At 38.5% G+C, this 13,220-nt stretch overlaps 1 protein-coding gene across 1 annotated transcript in view; it reads left to right on the top strand.

Annotated features, from left to right (window-relative positions):
- LOC126259631 (probable asparagine--tRNA ligase, mitochondrial) overlaps nt 1-12,635 on the top strand; it is a 71,306-nt gene extending 58,671 nt beyond the window's left edge. The window contains exon 6 of the mRNA XM_049956553.1: nt 12,268-12,635. The gene's annotated coding sequence lies outside the window, so the exon portion shown is untranslated. The remainder of the gene's footprint in view (nt 1-12,267) is intronic.
- Nucleotides 12,636-13,220: the final 585 nt, after the last annotated feature.

The following is a 13,220-nucleotide window of genomic DNA, read 5'->3' as shown; positions in this document are numbered from 1 at the left end:
TGCCAGTACCTCGTCTCCTACCTTCCAAACTTTACAGAAGCTCTCCTGGAAACCATGCAGAACTAGCACTCCTGAAAGAAAGGATATTGCGGAGACATGGCTTAGCCACAGCCTGGGGGATGTTTCCAGAATGAGATTTTCACTCTGCAGCGGAGTGTGCGCTGATATGAAACTTCCTGGCAGATTAAAACTGTGTGCCCGACCGAGACTCGAACTCGGGACCTTTGCCTTTCGCGGGCAAGTGCTCTACCAACTGAGCTACCGAAGCACGACTCACGCCCGGTACTCACAGCTTTACTTCTGCCAGTACCTCGTCTCCTACCTTCCAAACTTTACAGAAGCTCTCCTGCAAACCATGCAGAACTAGCACTCCTGAAAGAAAGGATATTGCGGAGACATGGCTTAGCCACAGCCTGGGGGATGTTTCCAGAATGAGATTTTCACTCTGCAGCGGAGTGTGCGCTGATATGAAACTTCCTGGCAGATTAAAACTGTGTGCCCGACCGAGACTCGAACTCGGGACCTTTGCCTTTCGCGGGCAAGTGCGAGTCTCGGTCGGGCACACAGTTTTAATCTGCCAGGAAGTTTCATATCAGCGCACACTCCGCTGCAGAGTGAAAATCTCATTCTGGAAACATCCCCCAGGCTGTGGCTAAGCCATGTCTCCGCAATATCCTTTCTTTCAGGAGTGCTAGTTCTGCATGGTTTGCAGGAGAGCTTCTGTAAAGTTTGGAAGGTAGGAGACGAGGTACTGGCAGAAGTAAAGCTGTGAGTACCGGGCGTGAGTCGTGCTTCGGTAGCTCAGTTGGTAGAGCACTTGCCCGCGAAAGGCAAAGGTCCCGAGTTCGAGTCTCGGTCGGGCACACAGTTTTAATCTGCCAGGAAGTTTTATAAGCAATTAATTTTACACAGAATTGAATTTTGTGCTAATTGTGTAATTACAAATACTGCCTTCATATTTCTTTGATCTTGAATAGGAGTTATACATTTCAGATCAATTAACTTTTTCTTAGATAATTGAAATATACTGTAAAACAAACTGCATTGTGTTGTTTTTGGAACATTGGTTCTACATGACATTAGTTCTGCTGAAACATTGAGGAAACATCCTTTTTTACACTATATTTGTGAAACATATTGATACACACACTCTACTATTGATTGCATCACTGTTGAAATGGAGTGGATAGTGTAGTAGTAGCAGCAGCTTTATTCATCCATAGATCTCTTTTTACAAGGATATAGGAAATGTCAAAGTATTTATCAGTTTAGACCAATTTAAAATGAGCTAATCAGTATACACATACATTTATGGACTTCTAGTTAGAGACAATCATTAGATTTACTCCTGGTATGCAATACTTCTTTTACAAATAACTTATTAAATAATGTAATGCCACTAAGTTCACTCATATCTCACTATCAGTCAATGCACACACTGTACACACATCGTTTCATAACACTTCAACACTAAACACACACACACACACACACACACACACACACACACACACACAATGCTGATCTCTGGGCCATTTTCTGCACCGCAACTTCCCATTTGCTATCGTGAAAAACTGAGTCAGCATCCCTCTATAATGAGTGAAAGGAAGGGGTGTTAGTATTGTGCTATGCGTAGCTTGAGGGTAAGTTTTTCTGGAAAAGGAAAAAAGAAGGGAAAAAAATCATAGTGTGAGGGTCTTGTATGGAATGTTGGATGTTTTATAAACATTGTTATTATTATTATTATTTATTTGTATAACTTTTTTTTTACCAAACCCCCTACTCTGTTTTATCTAAGTAATCCGTCAGTGTATAAAATGTATTGCATAACAGGTACTTTTCAGCTGCCTTTTTAAGTAAGTGTATTTTTTGCAAATTCTTTAATCTATTTTGGTAATTTATTGTACATTTTTATTTCTTGGTAGAAAATACTGTTTTGAGTTTTATGTTTATTTTTTTCTGGGTAAACGTAAGTTGAGGCTAGCTCCTTTTTCCATGGTCATGGACAGAGCTGTTTGTGCAGTAATTACCAATTGTATTTTTGATGTGTACAACTGACTGCCAAATGTATTCACATGAAGCAGCTAAAATCCCCAGTGTTTTGAACATATCTTTACAGTGAACTTGACTACTATTTTTGGTTATTATTCTTATGGCTCTTTTCTGGAGTTTGAAAATTGTGTTCGTATTTTGTGCATTTGCTCCCCAAAAAAGAATGCCATAACTAAGAACTGAGTGTACATGTAAATAGTATGTAACTAAAAGACACTGCATGTTACGCATTGTGATAGGATTCTTAGGGCATAACATGCTCATGACATTCTGTTTGCAAGTACCTTTGTGTGTTCACACCACTTCAACTGATAATCATTATTCATTCCTAGAAATTTTGCATTTGTTACACAGTCTATGGAGGTGCTATCTACATTTAATTTAACATTGTCATTTTCTGTCTTCAAACTGTAATTCATGGCATTAGTTTTCTTTATGTTCACTGTCACTTTATTGCTTATTGACTAATTGTAAACTTCCTTGAGAGTTTCATTTGCTTTCTCTGGAAGGAGTGCTCATGTTTCCTTGGTGACTATAATATTGCTGTTATCAGCGAAGAGAATTTTTTCACCATGAGTAACACTACTGGGAAAATCATTGATGTATATCAGGAATAGTATTGGTCCTGATACGCTGCTCTGCAGAACCCCTATATTAATGTATTTTGGTTTTGATAAGTGTTTTACTAAATGTTTAGATCTATTTGAAGTATGTGTTACCTCTACTCTTTGTACCCTGTCTATTACGTATGATCGAAACCGGTCATTAGCTACCCCTCTTATTCCTAATGCTCCTAATTTATTCAATAGAATCTTGTGATCGACTGTATCAAAGCCTTGGAGAACTCCAAAAATATGCCTGTGTACACTCATCTTTGTCAAGAGCATCAAGAACAACTTTTTTAAATTCTATTATAGCTGACTCCGTAATTTTTCCACTTCGGAAATTAAACTGTGATTTGCTTAAAAGACTGTATTTATTCAGGTAATTCATTAATCTGTCTTTCATGATTGCTTCTATTGTTTTTGAGAATGGTGGCAGCAGGGAAATGGGCTGGTAACTATCTATGTCTTCTGCATTACCTTTCTTAAGTAGGATACAACTCTGGCCTGTTTTAACTGCTCTGGAAATGTCCCTGATGTGAAGGATTCATTTATTATATTTGTTAAAGGGCCTTGTATAATCTCTAAGCATTGTTTTAGTACACACAATGGTGCTTCACCTAAGCCTACTGACTTTTTATTTTTTAGTTTTTGAACAGTTTTATTTACTTCATTCTCTGTGGTTGGAAGGAACATCATTGTATTTAGTCCAACATTATTTACAGGTGCTATTATTTGTTGCTATATTTGTTTTGGGGAATTTTTGCTGTAACTTCTCTGCAATATTTGAAAAATGCTTGTTTACATAGTATGCTAAGTGTTGTGGATCATATTTTACCGTATCCCCCTCCCTTAGCAGTATGTTATTCTGCGTTCGTTTGCCTGTCCCCATTTCCTTTTTTGTAACATCCCAACTGCTTTGCTTTTATTCTCTGCATTATATATTATTTTCTCATTAAATGACTTTTTTTGCAGCAATCAGCACCTTCCTATAGATCTTTTTCTATCTATGATAGAAATTTAAGAATTCTGGATCATTGCGACACTTTTTCTTGGAACTGTGGTATTTAAGTGTTTGGGAGGACTTCTTAATACCTGCTGTTATTCATCTGTTTTTGTGATATGTTGATACGGACATTCATACTTTTGGAAATGCCTTTTCAAAGTTCAGTGTAAATAATGTGGAGAATTTAGAGAATTTCATTTTCACATTGGTTTCCTTATACACTTCATCCCAGCTTTGTTTTGCTAGTTCTTTTGGAAAATGTTTTATTTTGATTTCTGATAGATAATGTTTGTAGGCTTGTAGTTTGGGGAATGATTTGATACCTGATTTTACTGTTGTTATTTGACAGAGATGGTCTGATAGTCCGAGATCTTTTACAGCTACATTACATTTTTTCCCTATCCATATTTGTGGCCACATAGTCAATTACTGATGTAGTCATTGTAGTAACCCATGTTGCCATATTGACGAATAGGGACATACCAAAACTTTGAGGGATATTTATGAGGGTGCTGCTGGATTCACTTATGATATTAGTGTTGATGTTAATGTCTCCACACAGAGTTATGTTGACCTTTGTACTTGACACTTTATCTAGAACTTCTGTTAATTTATTGAAAAAAGTGTCCACACTACCATTGGAAGATCTATATACACACAAAATGACTAATTTCTTGGATATGTCAAGCCCTGTTTATTCAATAGCTGATATTTCAAAGTGTTTGTCTTCACTTACTGTACTGAGGTCATGTCTTGATTTGAACTGTGTTCCTTTTCTGATATAAATGCATGATCCTCCACCCCTTGAAGCAGTTCTGCAGTAAGAGTTTGCCTTTTCATACAATGATAATACTACATGTTCGATTTCTGTGTCTCTACACCAATGCTGAGTAACACAAACTAGTGTGCAGTTCAAAGACTGGAGCTCAACTTCTAATAGTTGTATTTTATTTTTTATTGATTGCATGTTTTGATGGAGGATTGTTAAGTCTGTGAAATGCCCCATGTTACTCTTTTTCTTTGTGACATCTGTGTGTGTGATATTTGTAGTGTTAAAATCTTTCTTGTGAGTGATTGTTTCAGTATTTTTTAATCTGCTGGAGATACTCTTTAGGCAGGGGAACCTGTTGTCTGGATTTATCCTAAAAACAACTTACTTTTCCTACCCATGACACCAGATATTGGCATAGTCCATTTCAGTCCAGGCAGGCTAGGAAAAGCTCTTACCTTCATAGTCTCAGATGTTATTGAATTGAGCATATGTTAAAATGTAGGACTAAGTAAGGAACACTCATTTTTTTTGTTTTCTCCAAAGAAATTTCTGCTCCGAGATACAACCCTCCAAAGATTATACTGCCCATGCCATTTTGCAGATGCGAATTTTGGAAAAAATTTTGAAATGCTATGTCTCTGGAACAATTCTAGATATTTTGTTGGCTTTTTTTTAAATTTTTTTTAAGATAATTCCTTTATGATTACAAAGAAATCCTCCATTTGGACTTATCTGTCAAAGTTCTTTTACTATACCATTATGAAATTTTTTTATGGTTTATGGAATTTTTTTTTTTTTTCAAAAATGCCAATCCATAAAAATTTTATATTTTTCTGTTGATTAGTACCATGTAGTTCTACATTCCCTGAAAAGGAGAGCTTCCACTTTTAGGTTGATCGGGTTTTATAAACAACTGAAATTTTTGCCATACGTAAAACCTGTTTTACTACCACATATCACATAACAGGTTCATAAAAATCAAAACCTAGCCTTATGTAACATAATTTTAGTTTTGCAAGATGAGTAAGAGACTCATTTTTCAAGCATTTTAAATGGTTCCAAAATGTATGTGGAAGGTCCAAAGTCGTAAAAAGGTTTCAATTTATAGAACTTTTGTGTACTCTGTTTTGTACTGAAATTAGCCAGTCAATGAAATAAAAATGTGTTCCACTGCTTCAGTATCTTCCTTTGATATAGAGTGATGCATTTCTGCTGAACCAATAGGAACTGGAGCACTTACAGTCTTCAAAACATTGTGAACAGGAAGTGAGCACTGATGGCGTTGTTGCTCTCCTTCGGCTGGAAACTTATATCCAGCAGCTGGTCCATCTCATAGCATAAAGTTCACTACAGTTTTGTTTAACTCATAACAGGTGTCTACAATCTCTGAAACCCACCAGTCACAGTCATACACATGCCACAAACATCCCGCTTCTCAGGCTGTGAATCTGAATATTATCCTGCTGTTTCTGAGGTGTTGGCCGAACGAACAAAATTTCTTCTTTCTTGATCTTTAAAGTGCGTGCAGTATGAGTTTGCCCATCACTTTGAGTCCAAAAATGTGTCTTCTGAATTCCTTTCACAGGAGTAGTTTGTTTGGACAATTCTTCTTATTTCTTCTCACGGAATTCTTCAATTTCCTCTTTGGACGAAAGAATGAGGGCTGTGGATGTGTGAGATTTCATGACTCTCATAAAATCCTCAGCATTCTGAATCACAGCTGTATTTGGTCTGGAAAGATTATGTTTTGTAGCATGGTGCTTCAGCAGGCCTCCTACACCATCACAAGGCCCCTTCCTGTGACCAGTAGCACTGTATACCCAGTCAGTTGGCAAAAACAACTAGCTACTCAACAATTTTTAAAATGAGTAGGAGCACCATCAGAAATAATGATGATCATCTCTGCCCAGTTGCAGTTGAAGAATTTTGCGCATTGCTAGCAAAGCATGCACTGAATCATGCCCCTTGTCATCACTTATAACTGCAACACTTGTGGTCTTGTTTTCAAAATACGTCACTCTTGTAAAAATTGAAACCTGGTCATTACTCCAATGATACCCTTGTTCTTCTTTTGGGAGAATTACAGACCAGTTCTCAGCAAAATCACAGTGAAATATTAAACATAGTTATTCAGCCTGTACACACCCTTTCACTTCTGCAATGTGTTTTTGTTGCAATTTATTCAGATGCTGGTGTGTTACTACTTTCACTGACTATTTACCAAGTTCATCAATGAAACTGTCACAGGCAACAGTTTTCTTAATTAGCTTATTTTCCTCCCATGTCGCATATAATTTCTGCAGAGTTATCTGCTACGTCTTCCAGGCAAAGTGTCTGTAAAGACAATCCTCCCTTTCCAGGGCAGTCAACACATTCTTGAAACAAACAAGTCTCTCGCTTTACGTCATAGACTAATAATGACTTCACATGCCCAACCAAATTGTTGTATGTCATGTGCTCCAGTAAGTTCTTCAAAGTTACCACACAAAGTTCAATATTTGTGCAATACACATATAAACAGACATCTTGAGGTGCATGTGGAACTACCCACTTAGGTCTTCCAGTATGTGAAGTTGTATAGTTGTTCTTATAAACTGCAAAAGTTTCTTTAATACTGCAAGTTGTGTACCTCTTCACTTTCACAATTTTTTGGCCTTCCAACTGTTACAGTTGTAGTGTCTTTTTTGTTGGCACTCTGGCGAGAACAATCCCATTTATCTTCCAGATAAAGTGACTGCACTATTTGAACTTGAGCTGCTTCTACAGGATGGTCTTCCAAAGACTCCTTTTACAGACCTCACATTTCTTGATTTGTATACCATTTTCTTTGGTACTGATGGAACATGATTCACAATTGTTTACTTTCAAAAAGTCTTTGAAATAATAGTTAAAACTGATGCACAATATTCAACAACTGAATTGATATTTGTGAAAAATTCCTGGCAAGAGGTGCAAGAGTGCTTCTGTTCATTTTCTTCTGAAGATGGAATTTGTACTTTGAAGAGTGTGGTCAGTTTTGCTGTAGTGTATTCATCCATAGCTTTAATAATTTCTCGGCACTTTCTTGTTGCATAGAGCTTATGACTCAACTTCACTGACCAAAGTTTCTTAACAGGACTAACACCTACCTCTGTAGTTGACTGATTCAGGGTATTAAATCCTTCCTCTTTTGATGGAAAATGTGCATCGTCTACGCCATGGGAGGCTTCACCTTTGTTCAGATACTATCATTGTTGTTGTTCTGTCAAAACATTTAGAACATAAAAAGTCGTCACTGTTCACTTTGAAACAGAGTCTTCAGATGGAGAACACTTATTCCCAGCCTGAACAAAGTCTGTTTTTTGTTTGTCAGTCTTTTAGGGATTTGCAAATGGTTCAGCACACTTCACTCTCCTGTGGTCCCAGTCGGAAGACATTTCAAACAGTCCTTTTCACAAAAACACACTGCAATTGTGTCAACTGGAAAATTCCTCATGAAAACACAGAACTCACTGGATGGTCTCAAATTTCATAGAAGCCTCTTCAGTAAACAAATTAGTGCTGAACAATTACAATACAGAAACATGCAATGAACAACCACAACAAAGCAACTGACAAGAAACTACAACAAAGTGATAAATAACTGCAACAAAGACAATAGAAATAAACATTGTAACAAAGAAATTAATAAGAAATAACTTCAGTGAGAACATATATTACCATTGAAAGTTAAAAAAAATGATTTTTTAAAAATAAAATCTGTCCAACTTAAAAGTGGAAGCTCTCCATTACAGAGAATGTACAAGGTATTAATCAACAGAAAAAAAAAATCTAACATTTCTGAATATGCGTTTCTGAAAAAAAAAATTTCTATAAATTACAAAAAAATTCAAAAGGCGACAGTAAAAGAACTTCGACAGATGTGTCCAAACGGGGATGCCATTGCAATCACAAAGCAATTATCTTTCAAATAAAAAAACACTCTAACAAAATATCTAGAACTGTTACAGAGATACAGAATTTATAATTTTTTTCGAAATTTGCATCTTCAAAATGGTGTTTGCGGTGTCATCTTTGGAGGCCTGTATCTCGGGGCAGGAATTTCTTTGGAGAAAACAAAATAATATGTGTTTCTTACTTACTCCTGAATTTTAACATATGCTAAATTCAATAACATTCGAGACTATGAAGGTAACATTCCTGCCTGAAGTGATACGGATTAAGCCTATTTGACCATGTGTGGCCCAAGATCCACCCCCTATACTTTCATGAATCAGCTGTACCAATCTTCCCTTCCCAGTCCTGCTTAGGTGTAGGCCATGCCTAGTGAAACCCCATCTGTTGAATAGTCCCAACGGGCACCAGAGAAACATGAGCAAATTGGCTGCCCCCAGAGCCATCCCTAACCCCACAATGATTCACCTCACAGCTCCATCAAGGTGTGGTCAATCATGATGCTGGAACAGCTCAACAAAGTGTATGTTGGTGCCATGAGTCAGGGAAGCTATCGTGTCTGGGTCACCACTTATGTCATATGCTCCATCCTTGTCCAAACTGTTTCCCGCCCTACCCACTATCACTACATGGTCGTCTTTTTAAAGTCCTTACATAAAGACCCTAAGTTCTCTATCACATGACTTAGCCCTGAATTTGGCTTCAAGATACTGGTGGTCTGGTATGCTGCCCCTGAACTTTGCTGTAACTGAGGGTCTACACCTCGCCCATGGCTACTGCCTAGCAGCAGCACCTTCTTCTTCCTAACACTTTGTACACTCCTAGGCTTGTTGGTCTCAGTAACAGTGTGCTGCACATTTCCTGCTCCTTGCTCTACCTGAGGCTCTTCTGCACTTAACTCTGGCTGTGGTAGATGCCTGTTTTTCATGTTGATGATAAAACTGCCAAATTGCGTTCTCTTTCTTCCTACTCTGCTACCAGCTGCCAATTGCCAAACACCCCCCTCCTCCTCCTCCTCCCTATCTCCTTTGATCCTTATCAGTTCCTTCCGTTCTCCATCCAACTGTGCCTGAAGGGCACAGATTTTCCTTTCCGGTCAACCCCCCCTTCCCCCCCCCCCTCCCTCCCTGCACCCATACACTCCCCCAGCCACCAGTAGGCTCACGGTTCTTTCGTGAGTTCGTGCATGGCGCACATGGGGCCCCGAGCTATTGCGGCCTATTCCTCATTCCCTGGCTGCATTTCTTTCACCCTGCCCCCACCCTCCATATCCTCGCTTCTTCCCTGTTGCCACCTCCCTCCCCCCTCTCAGTGCTCTGATTTATGTCACCCTGGCTATCCACCTGGTTTCCTGTATTGGTTGCAATTTTGTTCCTTTTGCCTGTTCTTTTATCCTTTTTGGCATTAGGTCCCAACTTGTGGTTTGACCCGCACTTCCAAATTTACAGTTTTAATGGGAGCTATATGGGGAAGAACTCCCTCCCTGGCATCTACAGTGTGGATTCCTCTCCCTCCTTCCTTCTCCTCTCCCATCCACACTATAGCCCCCTTACACCCTGCTAGGTCATCAGTATGTGTAGCCAGTCCATGTGGTGGGGTTGTTATGTACCCATATGGCTGAGCCCCCTGACAACACAGGGATCACACTACTGATACCTGAGCTGTTCCCTCCCCATGTATGCCAAGGAGTGTTTGCTTATCTTCTTGGAGCATCGGAACTCCCAGAAATGGCTGCCATGCTAGACGGCCCTTGCCATGGCTGGGTGGCACCCATAGGGAAAGCCCCTGCTTGGAGTGGGTGGTATCAGGACAGATGCTTGGCACATGAAGCATATCAAGCTGCAAAAATCTCGCCCTTCTCAAACGGCCGTCTCTTCGAATGGTGAAAGATCTTCAAATGCTGCTTTGTATGACCCGACTACCTTCCCTTACCTGGCCACACCATGTGAGGAGGGCCAGGCTCGCCATCTTGGGATGAAACCCTCTCCCCATTACCTCATCTGTACTAAGATGGATGGGAACATATTCACTGCCACAATGGAAAATATCGAGGACAAGTTTGGTGAAGCGAGTCTCTTAGTAAGATGCAGTTGGGCTCCCTGTTGATCAAAGCTTCTTCTGCCACCAAATCTGCAGCTCTTCGTGCCTGTGATCATCCTGGCAATGTCCCAGTGTCTATCACTCTGCACCAATCTCTGAATATGGTCCAGGGAGTAATTTTTCATAGGGACCTCATCCTGAAAACTGATGAGGAACTCCGGGCTAATCTGGAGCGGCGTGGCATTCATTTTGTTCGTCGTGTGCAGAAGGGTCACAAAGACAACCGCAGCGAAACTGGTCCCATCATTCTGCCTTTCTAGGGGATGCCCTCCCAGAGAAGGTCAAGGTTATGTGCTACAGATGTGACATGAAACTGTACATCCCTCCACCTATGCAGTGTGTTTGGTGCTTGCATTTTGGGCATATGTCTTGTGATCAAAGTTGATAGAAAATTCTACAGTTTCAAACAGTAATATTGCTGTACCATTCATTGCGACCATGTGACACTTCATCAAAAAATGTATGTATTGAGAGACCACCAAAAATGCCTTGCAATTTAATTCTATGTCATAGACAGATTCTTAACTAAAAACACACAGACTTTATATTTCAGATCTTTAAACGATGGACAGAATGAAGGTAGTCAATCTATGTCATACTATCTCTATCAAAACAAATGAAAGTTAAGGAAATGACACCAACTTGAAATAACTTTGTATTGATTGATTTGAACTTCATGAAAAGTATTAAATGCCAGATAGAGACTCTTACTTAAAGTTCTTTGCATAGATGTGAAAAGTCTCAGAAAATTCTGATTTCTTCTAGGTAGGTAGCAAAGTAATTTTTTCAACTTGAGAGTAGTATACTTATCAGCATAAAATTCTCTGCTATACTTTGAATAAGGCAGTGGTTATGCAGCTTCCTGGGGAATCTGTTTGGTTGCTCCTTGACAAATCAAAGCTGTAACTTCTTGGCGAAAGGTGAAACCTCATGGTAAGTCATTACTCTCTCGTTACAGATCAACCGGAACCTGTCAGTGTGCTGTGACAGCATAATTACTGAAAACTGGATGACAGATCTTCAAATAGATATCATTAATCCACTGAGAAAAGAACAATAGACTTCTTCCAAATAAAATTGACTGTGCCTGCAAGTTTTTGCTAAAAGTTCAGTTTGCATTATTATGGATCTATAGAATGCCTTAGTACTTCGTAATAAGGAATCCAAGTCTCAATGAAAATAATCACCAACACATACCCTTTTGCATATAAATCTACTTGTATTCTTCAGACAACACTTTCCCTACATAAATTCAAAGAAATTCTAGTAATGATTCTTTAATATTACTGACATAGTGTTTCTTGAGATCATGATTTCCACAGTGATGGCCCACAAGAATGCCTTGATTATTTTACAACTTCTCTTCTCTAACAAATAGACTGAATTCTCTGAAGAAAAATAAAAGTTCTTTGTGCTTACATAATGACACAAAAATCTGTTGAAAACAAAGATGTCAAAGTCTTTCATTACAATTAAACGTCATTCATGAAGACTTATTAAAAGCCATAAGATTGTTTCCCGATTTGGTGAAGACTTAGCAGACTTATACCGTGTTTTGTTACTCACAGAGCAGAGCAGTAATTCTGCAACAGACTGTTTGCCTTTTATTGCTATGTCCTAATGAAATAACAACCATGTAGAACTCTGGTGCCAATTTTTGGAGAAAAATACTGTTTTACTAAATTTATTGGTGTATGTTTTCCAGATATATTCTTGTTCTTTTTTTTCCATTATAAATTGTATGTCATTTTAATAAATATTATGTAGGTGTAAATCTTTTTTAGACCTATGTTCTGTTTTAGGAATTGAAGCAAGAACCAGAAAGGAATGTCTGCAGTGTACTGTGTCCTGTCTTCCATGAAGTGATGATAGAAATACTGAGCCAAAGTTTGGATAGTGAGTAGCCAAACAAATATGGCCTCTGAGGATGACTTGAACCCCTGAAACTGTCTCAAAAAAATGGAAAGAAGAGTTCTTTTACTGCATAAAATGCTGTTTGCATTAAACCCTCTTGTTGAACATTTTTTTGTGTAAATAAATAAGCTGTTATATTTATATTAAAAAATATCTTCATAATGGGCTGTATTATGAGCATGGATCCAAAGCAGAGCGAAGTAAGTCGTCCAAGATGTCAACAATGTAAGCCATGAGATTAGAAATTATAGAAAAGTTAAGAAATATCCTCTACCATTTAGTACGTACAGAGTGTATATGAACCGAGACAACTGGGAGATCCGGGAAAAACCCGGGAATTTTTTCATCCGGGAGAAAACTGGGAAAAACCTGGGAATTTTTTACAATTTTGGGAATTTTTCATTGTTTTAGTTTTCTGTTAAATTTTTTTTAATTTTGAACAGGTAAGAACTGATACTCTAACAAAGGATATTACTGTATCCGGCTGCTGCAGAATAATAATTCAACAATAAAACATAAACGAGAGAAAAAATGAAAATAACTTAAATTGCAATGGAAATGCACCATATACGATGACACACACTGCTCATGCAAGCGTCTGCCAACAGCAAAAGGCTTTAGGAAGACTACACTATGCTTCATAACAAAATTGCCGCCGATGAGTGTCAAGTCACAACTGTTTACATTAAGCCTAGTTTACATGACGACATTGGGTTGTGCCACTCGTTGCGTGGAATGAGTTTCCTGCATGACTGTAGACACGGCGACACCAGTATACAATTCAGTTTCATCGTTTTGTGGGTACCTGAATCGTGTCTGAAATGGAAGTTTTGACAGCTGC

This window comes from Schistocerca nitens, chromosome 5 (assembly GCF_023898315.1).
Source record: "Schistocerca nitens isolate TAMUIC-IGC-003100 chromosome 5, iqSchNite1.1, whole genome shotgun sequence".
Classification (NCBI taxonomy): Eukaryota; Metazoa; Arthropoda; class Insecta; order Orthoptera; family Acrididae; genus Schistocerca; species Schistocerca nitens.
The sequence above is the reverse complement of the archived record's forward strand: the minus strand, read 5'-3'. Positions and strand labels throughout refer to the sequence as shown.